Consider the following 16,830-nt stretch of genomic DNA (forward strand, 5'->3'; position numbering starts at 1 on the left):
TCCCTCACAAGGCTGAGTGTGGCCCCCATGTAAATCCTCAACAGATCTGCGAATCTTGACATACTTTGGAAAAAAAACACTTTGAACCCCACTCCGACACCCGCACAGGTACTCTCACACCCATTTACAGACCTGCACAGGCAGTGGCCCCAGATCACATTACATTACATAAGGTCAGATTCTTTTTATTTTAAGTACTGGAGATTAAGGGCCTTAGTACAACTTGTGGCGGTCCTACAGTGGACAGTGCAACACGCCACCACTGTAGGGCCGCCAAAACCATGGTGCTGCCACCCGCCAGATTAGAACTTTAATCCTTGTGTGGCGGGCGGTCATGCAGCGATCTGACAGTGGCGGTTTGTGAGGCTTATATAAGAGCTTCACATGCAATTCGCCTCTGCCAGAGCGCCGACTGCACCTTCTTGCACAGTGTGGCATACATGCCACACTGTGCAGGAAATGGGCGTGCAAATACAGGGGGGCACTACATGTGCCCCCCGCATGCACACTCAAACCCAATTACAGCAGGGGACCCTGTTAGGGCCCCCTTTATTGCCATTCCGCCACACTTACCATGGCGTGTTTACCGATTGAGGCACCTCAAGTATATTCCTGCCAGTGAAAGACCGCTGGGCCAGTGGGATCCTTGATCCCGGCCATGCCAGCGTTCTTGTGGCGGTCAAACGGCTGCAGTCATAATACTGTGGGTGGGACCGCAGTGTGGAGGTCGTCAGACCAACGCCACATTTTCGGTAGTCCTATGGACTGCCAAACTCGTAATAAGGCTTTGTGATTAGCTCAGATGGAATATCGGAGCTCGAACTTGGTTCCCCAGATCTAAAGTAGGCAGCTCTGGCCATCAGCCGCATCCATATTTCTCAGTTTATGTGTGAAATTCATGCACAAGTGGGATGATTGTGTATGATCACATATAGTTGTTTTGCATTTTGTCACCCCGAGTGGGATGGGTATGCTCAGACGTGAGTCCCATGCTCTCCACACCACCGGAGTCAAGCTATCCTGGCTGAAGACGGCTGATAGCCAGAAACCGGTCCTAAGATGCCTGATTCCGGTCCAGGAAAGACATGGCTTGGCAGTTTGGGCTGGACTGTTCCCATGAGGCACAGGGTGAAGGCTGATTTGCATATGGACATATCTGAACTGGGGTGGTGTGGAGTGCAAAACAACGATGGATTTAGGCCCAGATCTCTGTACTGGGGTGAATGTATGACATTGTTCTGCATTCTGTCCATCAACTGTTGTTTTGCATTTTGTCACCCCGAGTGGGATGGGTATGCTCAGACGTGAGTCCCATGCTCTCCACACCACTGGAGTCAAGCTATCCTGGCTGAAGACGGCTGATAGCCAGAAACTGGTCCTAGGATGCTTGATTCCGGTCCAGGAAAGACATGGCTTGGCAGTTCGGGCTGGACTGTTCCCATGAGGCCCAGGGTCAAGGCTGATTTGCATATGGCCATGTCTGAACTGGGGTGGTGTGGAGTGCAAAAAAACGATGGATTTAGGCCCAGATCTCTGTACGGGGGTGAATGTATGACATTGTTCTGCATTCTGTCCATCAACTGTTGGTTTGCATTTTGATTACATATAGTGAGCACATTCTCTATTGAAGTTGATTGTTGATGTAAAAAACAGCGGTAGCAAAAAATACTGGAAGTTTCACCTGGAGTCTTGCTTGAGAATTCTTGCACGGGTTTGTTTTAAAACACCAGTTTCACCAGTGATACTGGAACAACTTTCAAAGTAGGGGTGCTGACATCAGTGTTACACTATTCAAAGCCCGAGATTCACACAAAGGGGACCAAATGTATTCAGCATGGGAATGTGGTACAGGTGTAGTATGTAGCTGGTTCTGCATTTTGGGGCACACAGTTGCAAAAGTATTAGTAAAGCATAGTGTGGCAGCCCACTGCCATTTATAGACAGCACATTTTCCATTGAAATGGCCTCTCATTTAGCACAGACATACAGTTTTACTTAAACAACTATATAGAACACATATCATAATGTGTGGAAATTCGGCTTTAGTGAATAAGTATCATTTACGCATCACAAAGTAAAAGTTATGTTTTGGTTTGTTCCTACTAAAATCTTTGTTTCAATCACACGTCAAAATGACAAAAAAAATTGCTAATTATATATTCTGAAATATGTGTACAATTCATTTAGGAGTATTGAAATTTAGTTGTGTGTTGCAAAAAATTCACATGCTACAGCCTTTTCTTTCATACTTCCTGTATACCAGTAAGATTGTCACATAGTTCACATTAAAAACTCATCTCAGCAGTCAGAAAAAGAAAACCTTAAACACCAATCTCCATGTTAAAAGAATAAGCATCAGTTTGTCATATGACATACCCTGACATTTGACCCCTGTTTCTGAAGTACAGCAAATGTGACAAGATGAATACAAAATGTTAAGGCATTTTATGTGCTGCTCTTACACAAATCAACAGAAATCAGCTGGTGGTGACCCACCAGAAGGTTGCAACCCACAGTTTGGAAAACATCAAACATTGCTTCTATACGATTGCCTGTGGCTTTGTAGAACCAAATCATTAAATAAAATAATGTTTTTTGCCAGCTGCAATTCAAAATCATATTTTTTTCTGTAAAATGTTTCTTCCCAAACTCAGTAGACAATTGGACAGCAAACAAACAAGTGCGCTAGGTCATGTCTAGGTGTCGTACATTTCTAACAGCAGTCACTGTCGTATATGTGTAATTTATACCGTTTTGCTAAGAAGCAGAAGGATCTGCACAGAGTTATTTGACGAATTAAGTTGATATTGTCATCAGGATCCACTCTTATTTACCCCATTACAATATTGTATCCACTGCACAGATTTTCTGATTTGATTAATGTATTTTTCCATTGAAGTATGTCTTTGTTGCACAAAGATTGTCTTGATTAGTTTAAGCAAGATGTTTGTAAAGATCAGAGGTATGGAGAGCATTAATCTAAGACCGAGGGAGGAACTGGATGTGAAAGAGAGAATCTTCCACATACAATTACTACCCTGGTCTTAGAGCTTTCTGAAGACATTGTTTCAGTTAATCTCCCATGGTTAGTGGAAGAGGGTGATGCCTGCTTTGCTCCTTGACATCAATTAATTTTCCTATCATGCAATGTAGGACTGCAATTTTAAACCCAGCTTCTGTTTGTAGCTCTCAAATGAACAACCCTTTTCTTGCTGGGTTATAAATGAAGAGTTTTGTCATTTTCATTGTGCGAGTTTTAGTATTCCTCTCTGAGACTTTTTTGAACAGATAGCATTTAAGTATGTTCTACTGTCTTCTTTGAAATTCTCTAGTTTTATCAAGTTAGGTATTTCAGATTCGAAAAAATGAGGGCCCCATTACGAGTACGGCGGTCCGAGGACCACCATACTCATGGTGGCAGTCTGACCACCGTTACCACTGCGGGTTCGTCTGCAGTATTTCGAGTGTGGTGGTCGGACTGCCACAGGACCACCGCATCCAACAGGATCCCGCAGTGGTGACGCAATGGTAAGGGGCAGGAATATGCTGGGGGTGGCGCTGCGGCACCATCAAGCATATTCTGATTTTGCTTTTCCACCGCACATTTCATGGCACTGAGCCTGCCGTGAAAACGGTGGCAGAGATGAAACTATGGGGGCCTGGGAGTGCATGCAGGAGGGCACATGTTGTGGCCCCCTGGAATTGCATCCTCGTTCCTACACGGTGTTGCATGCACGACATGGCGCATGCCACACCGTGCAGGAATGAGCTGGAGGCAGTGTCACATAGGCAGTCAGCTATTAGGGCTCTCCTATGAGCCTAACACAGCCGACGCCGTGAAACCGCTGCAGCACCGCCTGCCCGCTCTGAATTAAACTCATATTATGGCAGGTGGGTGCACCGCAGGTTTGATGGTACTCCTGCCAGCGCAGAAGTGGCGGTGCTGCAGGTGGCCCGCCAAACTCATAATAAGGCCCTAAATACATACTTAACTTGTTGTTGCTATTTGACATTTGTGAGGATACAAGAAGGCGTGGACCTCCTGCCACTTCTACTCAGGACAAAGAAGTGTCAGTTGGCTGTCCTCCTGTGTAGCTACAGGGACACAACAAGCTACAAGAGGCCTTTTTCCTGAAGTGCGTAGCTGACCAGTAGCAATTGGGCCTGGACTGGACCCTGCTGGTAGCCTCTGTCGGAGTTAATCTTACGCCACAAATACTGTTCATGAGGTCCTGAGACTATTGACATCTAACTGAACTTATTGTAATACCTCTGAAAAGTGGGAATTAGAAACTTTTGGGACTTAGAGACCTTCAGAGGACCAGGACCAACTACCCAAGCCAATCCTCCCAAGACGCGACTTTGTTGGGCTGATGTTGGACAGGCCACGTGTAAGGCTTGCTCCCTCCCCACACGACCAGTCCTGAGCCCGGCTCTTCAGGTGTTACACGCAACAACCACCCGTTTCCCGTCTCATATGGGACCCCTACCCCTGAACATCTCCACATCATGGGCCCGATTCCCTACCAGCCCCCTCGCCCGGCCTGGGCGCCATCTTGGACACAGCACCACGAGGCCGCGTGGCCTCCGATCGACCCTAACCCTGGGCCTGGCCAGGCCCCGACATCCCGGCACCACCATCCACCCAGGAGGTGAGCGGACTACTTGGCAGGTCAATGGGAGGAAGAGGTGTCGATGGCTCTCCCCCGCCAGGTGCCGATCGCCCCCAGCTCCCCCAGGCGCTGGCTCCACCCCCCTGCTGGGTGTCTGGACTCCCTCATCCCGGACCTCCCGACCTCCAAGTGCGAGGGTCCGGACATCAAAGGGCGCCAGACCTATAACTGGGGCAGCTCCAGAGCAGGAAGGCAGTTGTATCCTGGAGTCGAGAGACGCAGTGAAGAACTCATCCTTGACGGACTACTGGCGCTGCCGTAGCCCTGCCTTGCGAACTATCGACCTGCCTGCTGGCGCTGCCGCAACCTTCTGAAACCTTCATCGTCGTCGGGACCTGCTGGCGTGGCCGCGGACCGTTTGTAACCACCACCTTCATCGGGACCTGCTGGCTCCGCCGCGGACCGTCGCTACCTTCAACCATCCCGGGACCTGCTGGCTCCGCCGCGGCCCGATCATCTAGAACGCCGAGCTCGAGGATTGTGAGCTATTTCATCTACCACCATATCCACCAGATTGGTAACAAGACTGTCCCGCTACCCCCTTACCCAACCAAGAGACTAGAATAGAGGGGACCCCTGAGTCCAGACCTCCTTGTACCATTTCACCGTACTTAAAGAATTGCTTATAAAGTAACGTTGAACCTTATCCTTGTGTGGTGTACATCTGTGGGGGGGAAGTTACTTGTCTGTACGATCGCTGGAGACGGCTCTCCCCGGAGACCTCTCCCCTTGTCCTCGGCCGACCCTCCCGGTCCGTCTAACATTGGTGGCCAGCGGCGCGATCCGAATCAACGCGTAATCGTACAGAGAGTAGCTCACCCCACGACAAAACCACAATGTCAACCAAAGAAAGCGGATCCACCGAAAAATTCCAGATGGAGAAATTGGAAGAATACAGCCATCGTGAGTTGAAACAATTCTGCATTGAACTAGGTATCGCTACCACCGGTCTGAGTACTAAAGACGATTTCAAGCACGCCATTGAGTCATGGGCAGAAACCGAGGCCGTCAGACCCCCGGACCAAAATGTCGCAGCAGCAGAGAAAGACACCACGGCTCCCGAGGAGCGAAGAACGGGTCTCTCGCAAGATGAGATCCAAGAACGAGAAAGAAACCGACTACATGAACTAGAAATGGCCCGGCTCAAAATGGATGGCGAACTCAAATTAGCCGAACAAAAACTGAACCTGGAACATCTGCGGCTCCGAGAAGAACGGGAAGAGAAACAGAGACAAAGAGAGCTCGAAGAGAAGAGACTGGCGTATGAACACGAGCGCAAACTAGCTGAGATAGACTTACGCAAGCAGAACAAAGAATTAGGGGTGCCCGAGCAACCGCGCACCCCGGGGGCAACAGAAAAGAAGGTACACATCCCCAAGGATGTCGTTCGAGAATATTTCCGAGATGACGACATACAGCAATGGTTCAAGGCCTACGAGATCGCTATGACCTCCCACCGGATCGATCGAAACGACTGGGGAGCCGGTCTATGGGGGAGGTTCGTCAATGAGGGCCGCGATGCCCTGCTACAGCTCCCAGACCATCTGATGACCTCCTATGACCACATGAAAGCTACCCTCCTCACCCGCTATGGGCTCACACCCGAAATGTACCGCCAGAGGTTCCGAGACTGCACCCGGATCCCGGGTACAACTTGGGTGGAATACGTGAACTATTTCAGCAGAGCCTTCGAGGGTTGGATCAAGGGAAGCAACGTAACGACCTACGAGCAACTCTTAAATCTCATGGTATGGGAGCATCTATCAAACAACTGCTTCGTCGAGCTCAGGCAGCACCTCCTCGACAGTAAATTGACTGATCCACGGCAGCTCGCGGCCGAGGCTGACCGGTGGGAAATTACCCGAGTGGGCCGAAATGGGTCACATGAACAGAACCGGAACAGCCACGGTCAGCACCGTCCCCGAGGAGGAGGAGGGGGCCAGGGACGAGGTAGAGACAACGCCCCGGCCGCTCCCGCTACCAGCACCCCACCCCCGGCCAACCGGGGCAACACCCCGGCGCGGCCGGGATACAGAGCCAATGTCACGTGTCACCGATGCCAGCGAGTCGGCCACTACGCAAACGACCCGAATTGTCCACAGAGCCAGACTCCGAGACCCCGCCAGATGGCTGCCGCCGCCCTGGGGGAAGAACAAATCTCCGAAGAACAAGAGGAGTGCGAGCAAGAACACCAAGAGTGGGAACCAGCCGCCATGGTTCTAGCGTGCCTAGGGGGAAAAGACATGGTCCCGCGGGTCCCCCTGCCCGCCAACACCCGGAAGTACAGTCAGTGGGTGAACATTAATGGACGCCGGGCCGAAGCCCTACGTGACACCGGGGCCAGTGTAACAGCCGTCCGCTGTCACCTGGTGACCCCAGAACAGATCCTGCTGAACGTTCTCTGCCCTGTCCGTTCAGCCGACAATTCGGAGAGTCTATGTCGGATGGCCTACGTCCCCTTCGAGTGGGGAGGAGTCTCCGGCATGTTGAAAGTGACAGTCCGAGATGATGCCCCCGTAGACTGTCTCCTGGGAAATGATCTTGAGAGTTCCCCGTGAGCCGCCGTAGAGAGAAGAGAGCACCTGGGGATGTTGGGCATCCCGGACTGGGCGTGCGTAACCACCCGGTCCATGGCTGCCCGTGCCATCCCCCGACCCGAAGAACCTGAATGGCCGGCACCTCCTCCCCCGGTCGCTCCAGTAGAAGACTCCGACCGGGCCGTCCCCCCAGAGCAAACTCCGAGGGGCTCGTTCAGCCTCAGGACCTTCCCGACCTGGCTCAGTGGCGTCAGGAGGGGGGGCCCACCCAGGAACAGTTTCGCCACGAGCAGAAGACCTGTCCCTCCCTCGAGGGACTCCGCCAACAAGCCCTCGCCCAGAGTGCAGGGGATACCTCCGGAACCCATTGGGTCTATTGGGACAATGACCTGTTGTACAGCGAACAGAGAATTGCAGAGTTAGGGGCCAGTCGAGTGCTAGTGGTGCCCCTCCGCTTTAGAGACTTCTTGCTAAACCTGGCCCACGATGTCCCCCTGGCTGGCCACCTGGGTCAGGACAAAACCTACAGTCGCCTGGTGACCCACTTTTTCTGGCCCAAGATGAGGAACGATGTACTGCAGCACTGCCGATCTTGCCCCACGTGCCAGGCCAGCGGGAAGAGCGGCCGCAAGCTCAAAGCACCTCTGCAACCTTTTCCAGTGGTCACCACCCCGTTCGAGAGGGTGGGGATAGACATTGTGGGGCCCCTGGACCCCCGTACAGCACAAGGACATCGGTTCATCCTGGTCCTGGTGGACCACGCCACCCGCTACCCCGAGGCTGTTCCCCTGCGAACTGTGACAGCCCCGGTAGTCGGCCGGGCCTTGATGGGGATCTTCTCCCGGGTGGGCTTCCCCCGAGAAGTCGTCAGCGACCGGGGCAAAAACTTTATTTCAAAATACATGAAGTCCTTCTGGCAACAGTGTGGGGTCACCTACCGATTCACGAACCCCTATCACCCTCAAGGAAACGGACTAGTTGAGCGGTTCAACCGCACGCTCAAAGGGATGATTGGGGGGTTGGAAGAGCCCCTCCGTCGCCAGTGGGATGTGCTACTGCCATGCCTCCTCTTTGCCTACCGAGAAGTCCCCCAGAAGTCCCTCGGCTTCAGCCCGTTCGAACTCTTGTATGGACACCCTGTGCGAGGGCCGCTCAGCCTAGTCAAAGAAGGCTGGGAAATGCCCCCTCTAAAGAACCCTCCAGATGTTTTCAAGTACCTCCTAACCCTCCGCAACCAGACCAGACGGTTCAGAGAGATGGCAAAAGCAAACTTGGAGGCCAGTCAGGAAGACATGAAAAGGTGGTACGATCAAAATGCCTCCTCCATCGAATTTGAACTCGGCCAACAAGTGTGGGTCATGTCTCCCACCGAACCGTGCGCCCTGCAAGACAAGTGGACGGGGCCCTTCAAAGTAGTCGAGCGCAAGAGCCCTGTCACCTATCTCATCGATATGGAATCTTCACGGAACCCTCTCCGGGTCCTCCACGCCAATAGACTGAAACCCCACTTTGTACGCTCAGAGCTCAGCCTCCTGATGGCAACAGACAATGGAGCCGAGGAGGACTCCGAACCCCTCCCTGACCTCCTACGGACTCGGGAGAAGGAGGCTTCCGTGGACGGGGTCCGACTCTCGGAGGCCCTCACCCTGGAACAGCGCCAAGGCTGCCGAGACCTCTTGCTGCAGTTCGCCACCCTGTTCTCCCTCACCCCAGGGGTCACCCCCTGGTGCTTACACGTCGTGGACACTGGAGACAGTCCCCCTATCCGCCATCGGGCCTACCGCGTACCAGATCGGGTACGGGCCTGCATCCAAGAGGAGGTGGCCAAGATGCTCACGCTCGGGGTCATCGAGCCCTCAGACAGCCCCTGGGCCAGCCCAGTGGTACTGGTCCCCAAAGCGGCCGCCCCCGGCACCATGCCTGAGCTCTGGTTCTGCGTCGACTACCGGGGCTTGAATGCGGTCACCAGAACAGACGCACACCCCATTCCCCGAGCAGATGAACTAATCGACCGCATGGGAGCTGCCCGCTACCTCAGCATCTTCGACCTGACAGCGGGCTACTGGCAGATCGGTCTCACACCCCGGGCCCAAGAACGATCTGCCTTCTCCACCCCTGATGGCCACTACCACTTCAAGGTCATGCCATTCGGCATGAAGAATGCCCCAGCAACATTTCAGCGGCTAGTAAATCAGGTCCTGGCGGGACTCGAAGAATTCAGCGCCGCCTACCTGGACGATATCGCTGTGTACAGCCGCCACTGGTCCGACCACCTCCACCACCTCCGAGAGGTGCTACAGACCCTCCAACGAGCTGGCCTCACGATCAAGGCCAGCAAATGCCAAATTGGCCAGGGGTCCGTGACCTATCTCGGGCACCAGGTGGGAAGCGGTCTGGTGGCCCCTCTGCAACTCAAGATCGCTGCCATCCAGTCTTGGCAGCCCCCCATCACCCAGACCGAGGTCCGCGCCTTCTTGGGACTCACAGGCTACTACAGGCGGTTCGTGAGGGACTATGGCAGCATTGTGGGGCCCCTCACGGAACTCACATCCAAAAACCAACCAAAGAAGGTCAACTGGACCCCAGACTGTCAAGCGGCCTTCGAGAAGCTGAAGGCCGCCATGTGCTCCGCCCCTGTGCTCCAGGCCCCCGACTACAGTCGGGAATTTATCGTCCAAACAGATGCCTCCGACCATGGCATTGGGGCAGTCCTTTCCCAGCTGAACCCCGAAGGACTTGACCAGCCAGTGGCTTTCATCAGCAGACGGCTCCTGGCCCGAGAACAACGCTGGAGCACCATCGAGAGGGAGGCCTTCGCCGTGGTGTGGGCCCTCAAAAAGCTCCGGCCTTATCTCTTCGGCACCCACTTCCGGGTACAGACCGATCATCGGCCCCTGCAGTGGCTAATGCAGATGCGGGGGGAAAACCCGAAACTACTGCGTTGGTCCATCTCCCTGCAGGGGATGGACTTCACTGTGGAACATCGACCCGGGCAAGACCACGCCAATGCAGATGGCCTGTCACGCTTTTTCCGCCTCGACGAAGAGAGTCCCCAAGAGGATGGGTGACTTTCCCCGCCTTCAGCTGGGGGGGACGCATGTTGGACAGGCCACGTGTAAGGCTTGCTCCCTCCCCACACGACCAGGCCCGAGCCCGGCTCTTCAGGTGTTACACGCAACAACCACCCGTTTCCCGTCTCATATGGGACCCCTGCCCCTGAACATCTCCACATCATGGGCCCGATTCCCTACCGGCCCTCTCGCCCGGCCTGGGCGCCATCTTGGACACAGCACCACGAGGCCGGGTGGCCTCCGATCGACCCTAACCCTGGGCCTGGCCAGGCCCCGACATCCCGGCACCACCATCCACCCAGGAGGTGAGCGGACTACTTGGCAGGTCAATGGGAGGAAGAGGTGTCGATGGCTCTCCCCCGCCAGGTGCCGATCGCCCCCAGCTCCCCCAGGCGCTGGCTCCACCCCCCTGCTGGGTGTCTGGACTCCCTCATCCCGGACCTCCCGACCTCCAAGTGCGAGGGTCCGGACATCAAAGGGCGCCAGACCTATAACTGGGGCAGCTCCAGAGCAGGAAGGCAGTTGTATCCTGGAGTCGAGAGACGCAGTGAAGAACTCATCCTTGACGGACTACTGGCGCTGCCGTAGCCCTGCCTTGTGAACTATCGACCTGCCTGCTGGCGCTGCCGCAACCTTCTGAAACCTTCATCGTCGTCGGGACCTGCTGGCGTGGCCGCGGACCGTTTGTAACCACCACCTTCATCGGGACCTGCTGGCTCCGCCGCGGACCGTCGCTACCTTCAACCATCCCGGGACCTGCTGGCTCCGCCGCGGCCCGATCATCTAGAACGCCGAGCTCGAGGATTGTGAGCTATTTCATCTACCACCATATCCACCAGATTGGTAACAAGACTGTCCCGCTACCCCTTACCCAACCAAGAGACTAGAATAGAGGGGACCCCTGAGTCCAGACCTCCTTGTACCATTTCACCGTACTTAAAGAATTGCTTATAAAGGAACGTTGAACCTTATCCTTGTGTGGTGTACATCTGTGGGGGGGAAGTTACTTGTCTGTACGATCGCTGGAGACGGCTCTCCCCGGAGACCTCTCCCCTTGTCCTCGGCCGACCCTCCCGGTCCGTCTAACAGCTGAAGAAACTGATTTCTTCCACTTGGAGTAGCCTGCAGCAAATCTGTTTCAGGTGTCTCAGCAAGAAGGCATCTGGCTTGTGGAACTCATTGTCAGATACATCCTGCAGCCGCGTCTCCTTGGAAGATTCTGAGCTCCAAAAATGAGACTAAGTCAAAATGTAGAAATCTTGACTATGTCAAGGGGCAAAAAGTATCTGGCCAACAAGAAGACTTCTCTGGGCACCCTAACAAAATTTTCCTGCTCAGCTGGACCTCGTCCCATGGCTATCTGGCCTCGGAGAACACCTAAGACATTAAAGAGACTTCCGTAAAAAAAACCAAATTGACTAAAACCACTGCTCCACAGTGCCTCAGTCTAATCTACCAGTGTCACTCACCCACCTGCATCTCACAGTAAGTACCCCAAAGACAGTCTAGGGTCCTAAAACAGTCTTTTGATTGTTAGTTAGATGTCAAGCACGGGAGCACAATGCAAAAACCACGCCAGACCTACTTGAGAGCAGCGAGGGGGTCCACGGACGCCGTTTCCACCGCCAAAGAGTCAAACAAGGCATTTTTTACTGCGTCGCCGCCCCGGGACCACAGCTCCCGGAAGCCTCAGCGGCGGCGCGCAGCAGTGACCTCACACCAGCGCCCGGAGGCGCTTAAACCGGAGCAGAGGTCGGCGGAGCTTGGGGACCACGCCAGACCTACCTGAGAGCAGCGAGGGGGTCCACGGACGCCGTTTCCACCGCCAAAGAGTCAAACAAGGCATTTTTTACCGCGTCGCCGCCCCGGGACCACAGCTCCCGGAAGCCTCAGCGGCGGCGCGCAGCAGTGACCTCACACCAGCGCCCGGAGGCGCTTAAACCGGAGCAGAGGTCGGCGGAGCTTGGGGACCACGCCAGACCTACCTGAGAGCAGCGAGGGGGTCCACGGACGCCGTTTCCACCGCCAAAGAGTCAAACAAGGCATTTTTTACCGCGTCGCCGCCCCGGGACCACAGCTCCCGGAAGCCTCAGCGGCGGCGCGCAGCAGTGACCTCACACCAGCGCCCGGAGGCGCTTAAACCGGAGCAGAGGTCGGCGGAGCTTGGGGACCACGCCAGACCTACCTGAGAGCAGCGAGGGGGTCCACGGACGCCGTTTCCACCGCCAAAGAGTCAAACAAGGCATTTTTTATCGCGTCGCCTCCCCGGGACCACAGCTCCCGGAAGCCTCAGCGGCGGCGCGCAGCAGTGACCTCACACCAGCGCCCGGAGGCGCTTAAACCGGAGCAGAGGTCGGCGGAGCTTGGGGACCACGCCAGACCTACCTGAGAGCAGCGAGGGGGTCCACGGACGCCGTTTCCACCGCCAAAGAGTCAAACAAGGCATTTTTTACCGCGTCGCCGCCCCGGGACCACAGCTCCCGGAAGCCTCAGCGGCGGCGCGCAGCAGTGACCTCACACCAGCGCCCGGAGGCGCTTAAACCGGAGCAGAGGTCGGCGGAGCTTGGGGACCATGCCAGACCTACCTGAGAGCAGCGAGGGGGTCCACGGACGCCGTTTCCACCGCCAAAGAGTCAAACAAGGCATTTTTTACCGCGTCGCCGCCCCGGGACCACAGCTCCCGGAAGCCTCAGCGGGGGCGGGCAGCAGTGACCTCACACCAGCGCCCGGAGGCGATTAAACCGGAGCAGAGGTCGGCGGAGCTTGGGGACCACGCCAGACCTACCTGAGAGCAGCGAGGGGGTCCACGGACGCCGTTTCCACCGCCAAAGAGTCAAACAAGGCATTTTTTACCGCGTCGCCGCCCCGGGACCACAGCTCCCGGAAGCCTCAGCGGCGGCGCGCAGCAGTGACCTCACACCAGCGCCCGGAGGCGCTTAAACCGGAGCAGAGGTCGGCGGAGCTTGGGGACCACGCCAGACCTACCTGAGAGCAGCGAGGGGGTCCACGGACGCCGTTTCCACCGCCAAAGAGTCAAACAAGGCATTTTTTATCGCGTCGCCGCCCCGGGACCACAGCTCCCGGAAGCCTCAGCGGCGGCGCGCAGCAGTGACCTCACACCAGCGCCCGGAGGCGCTTAAACCGGAGCAGAGGTCGGCGGAGCTTGGGGACCACGCCAGACCTACCTGAGAGCAGCGAGGGGGTCCACGGACGCCGTTTCCACCGCCAAAGAGTCAAACAAGGCATTTTTTACTGCGTCGCCGCCCCGGGACCACAGCTCCCGGAAGCCTCAGCGGCGGCGCGCAGCAGTGACCTCACACCAGCGCCCGGAGGCGCTTAAACCGGAGCAGAGGTCCGCTCCGCGGGACGCGAGCGGGACGCCCGGGGCGAAGCCCGGGCAAAGGGCGGGCCCTCTACGGCCCTCATCGGCACAAGTCGGCCAGGCTAGGCCACCCTATTAACACTACATCCTTGTGCACCAGGAACTCATTTGCGTCAGTGACCATAGCAAACAGTGGTGTTCCAGACGTTGGTCGTCCGCCTTCTTTGCGCCAGGCCATCCAGATGGGGGTCGGTAAACAGGCCATACAGCTTCTATCGAATCGCCCAGGAGCCTGGGTTAGGAAGGGGGTCCACGTGATACGCCATTACACTGACGAATGTGGAAAGGAGTCAGCTGGATACTTGCACAAGTTTAAAGTAAGACTTTTTGTTTTAATTCTTGGGAGCAATATCTTGTTAACTACTTGAACAGTGGGTATAAGACTTTCATACACCTTGCAAAATTATGCGCAAAAAAAATCCACACACGGCACCCGAAATACCAAAGAACACCATGGAAAATTACCTTGTCCAAGTGGTCAGCAAAATAAACAGCGAACGCAGACAATCATTAGGTCTGTCCCAATCCCCTATTCTTCCTCCTATGAGCCCACCCACTTCCTCGCAAATCAATGACTCACTGTTGCTAGACTCTAACAACGACTTACATGCACCAGCCTCCCCAGTCACTGTCAACACTGATGTTAGCACAGTGAATGTGGTGGACATTGAACAACATGCGGTAATTGACTCAGACGCACAGCTAGTCATTGAGGACGAAGAAAATAATGACAAAGAAGATGCGGAGGATGATCCACCGGCCAAGCAGTCCTCAAGGGCAGTCAGAGCCAGTCGTAGATTGCAAAGTAAACGTGGGGGGGCACGTTCTGGAAAAAACAAGACTATATCACCACCTAAGGACAAAAACATTTGCCAGATTAAGGAGGTCAATAATTTGAGGGATTTTTTGGACGAGGACTTAATGTTAAAAATAGCGGAGCTGTTAGAAATAAAAATACAGACAATTGTTAAGCCACTTATCAGCAAGATTGATAAACTCTCCGCGGAGATAAAGAAACTTGGAAACACTCAAAATGTTTTAGTAGATGCAATAGGTAATGCCTTAAGTAATGTCAACAAAGGCAATGATCCCCCAGGGAATGATAGTGAATCCAGGGTAACATCAGATGTTATTCCTCCAGGGGCAATTCCTGCAGAAGATCCACAAACTTCTAGTCAAAATATTAACAATTTGCCACTAGAAGCCCCAACTGTCCGGCAAAATGATTCAACACACGCTACAGTGCCCACTAGTTTTGATGAGAATCAGACACAATTTGTAGTTGAAGCTGCACCGTTAGTTCTAGTGCTAGCCAATACACCAACCCTATTACCGGACCAAACTGAGTCAGCCTCATCACTTAAAAGTAAGGCATTATATTGGCTCTCAAATAATATGAGGCTAGCACAGGGGGGTGAACAGAGGTTAGCTGACGAAATCAAAACAGCAAGGAGGGTAGGTTGGATAGGAAAAAAGCAAAAAAAATGGAAGGGCGACTGTGTGATATTAAATCTCTTGACCGCAACTGCTCTTCCTGATATCTTGCAAAATATCCTTCCACCACAAAAAAGAAGTAGCTCTATAATCCCTCTCACATTAGAATTTTTCTATACTGATTCTCAAAAAGCCAACAACCAAAAACCCCGGAAGCCCGTTTGGTCAATGCGTGATCATGGCTGGGGAGGTGGTTCATCAGCTCCTGACATGAATTACGCTCCCCAAAGTAGGGCAGGCCCATGGCTACCAAATCACTACAATAATTTTCAAAACACTACCCCAGGGCAAAATTGGAATCAAATGGGCAGACGAGGGCCTGGTATTTTGACTAATAATTGTGGACCTGCAGGAAATGCTAAATATAATGGAGGATGGCCAGGCATGCAGCAGAATGCACTGTATCCTAATACCCCAGCACCCATAGGTAATGTTGACTTTAACGGAGGATGGTTGGGCCCTCTTCTGAACCCACCCCCTCCCATTACCCCTGCACCTAGATGGAATGCCCCCGCAAATGGCTGGGGCTTTGGGGCCCCATCCTACAACTGGGGAGTCAGCACGTCGAATAGGTTTGCAGCTCTAGCTGGTTTAGCTGACTGCGACTGACTTGAGGGAAGGGCACTGACAACGCCAAGTAGTATCCACCACACATACCCTAGTTCATGTCTTGAAACCAATTCAAGGTACATTGCACCTAATATAATCCTGCAACAGCCATCACATCTTGCTGAAACAACAACACATCAACTGCTCCCTGAGATATCTAGGGCAACTCCACCTTGCCAGGTAGCAGAAACAGAAGGGGCTTTAGGATGCATAAAAATTATCTGCTGGAATATAGCAGGTTTGAAAAAAAACCTTTTAGACCCATCCTGGCACGACTACATTTCAAGTGGGGATATCATTATGTTCCAGGAGACATGGGGGCTTGAAAACTACTATAAGGTGAACTATAGATCCTTTTTATACCCGCAGTAAACACAAACGGGGGGAGACCCTCTGGCGGATTAACAACATGGGTGAAAATCACAGGTGGCCTATCCATTAAGCAAATTGATATTAACAATCCCGACATTTTATTGCTTGAGTTAAAAGACACAAATGGTCGCTGCACTTATGTGATCAATGTTTACAATAGACCACATCGACCATGTAAAGAATCAATCATTGTAACTCAGTTGAGCAACCTTGTGGCGGGATTTGATCAAAATGCACAAATGATCATAGGCGGTGATCTTAACAGAGGCTTTGAACCCATAATAGGACTAGAAGATATCCACAGGGATGAGGATATGGCAAACGACATTCCCTCAATAGACACAAATTATAAAGCACCCTGCTCAGTGAGCGCCTTACAAATACTGAACTTGACACTAGAATCGGGCTTACGTGCATGCAACGGGCGGTTGCCTTCAGACTGTCCCAGTAGACCAACGTTTTCTAGAGGGGCACACTCCAGCCACTTAGACTATTTATTAGTTTCCCTGAACTTGTGGCCTATGACTATCGATCTACGGGTAGACGATCGCACGGAAAGCGACCATTATCCCCTGATCCTATCTGTCAAAACCCTGATTTTTACAACCTCTGACAAAAGCGCCAATGGTACAATGCCCCTGCCACCAGATCCCCTAGTGGCAAACAACCGTAGATCCCTGAAATGGCCAGTA

The sequence above is a fragment of the Lissotriton vulgaris genome, chromosome 4_1 (genome assembly GCF_964263255.1).
Source record: "Lissotriton vulgaris chromosome 4_1, aLisVul1.2, whole genome shotgun sequence".
NCBI classification, from domain to species: domain Eukaryota; kingdom Metazoa; phylum Chordata; class Amphibia; order Caudata; family Salamandridae; genus Lissotriton; species Lissotriton vulgaris.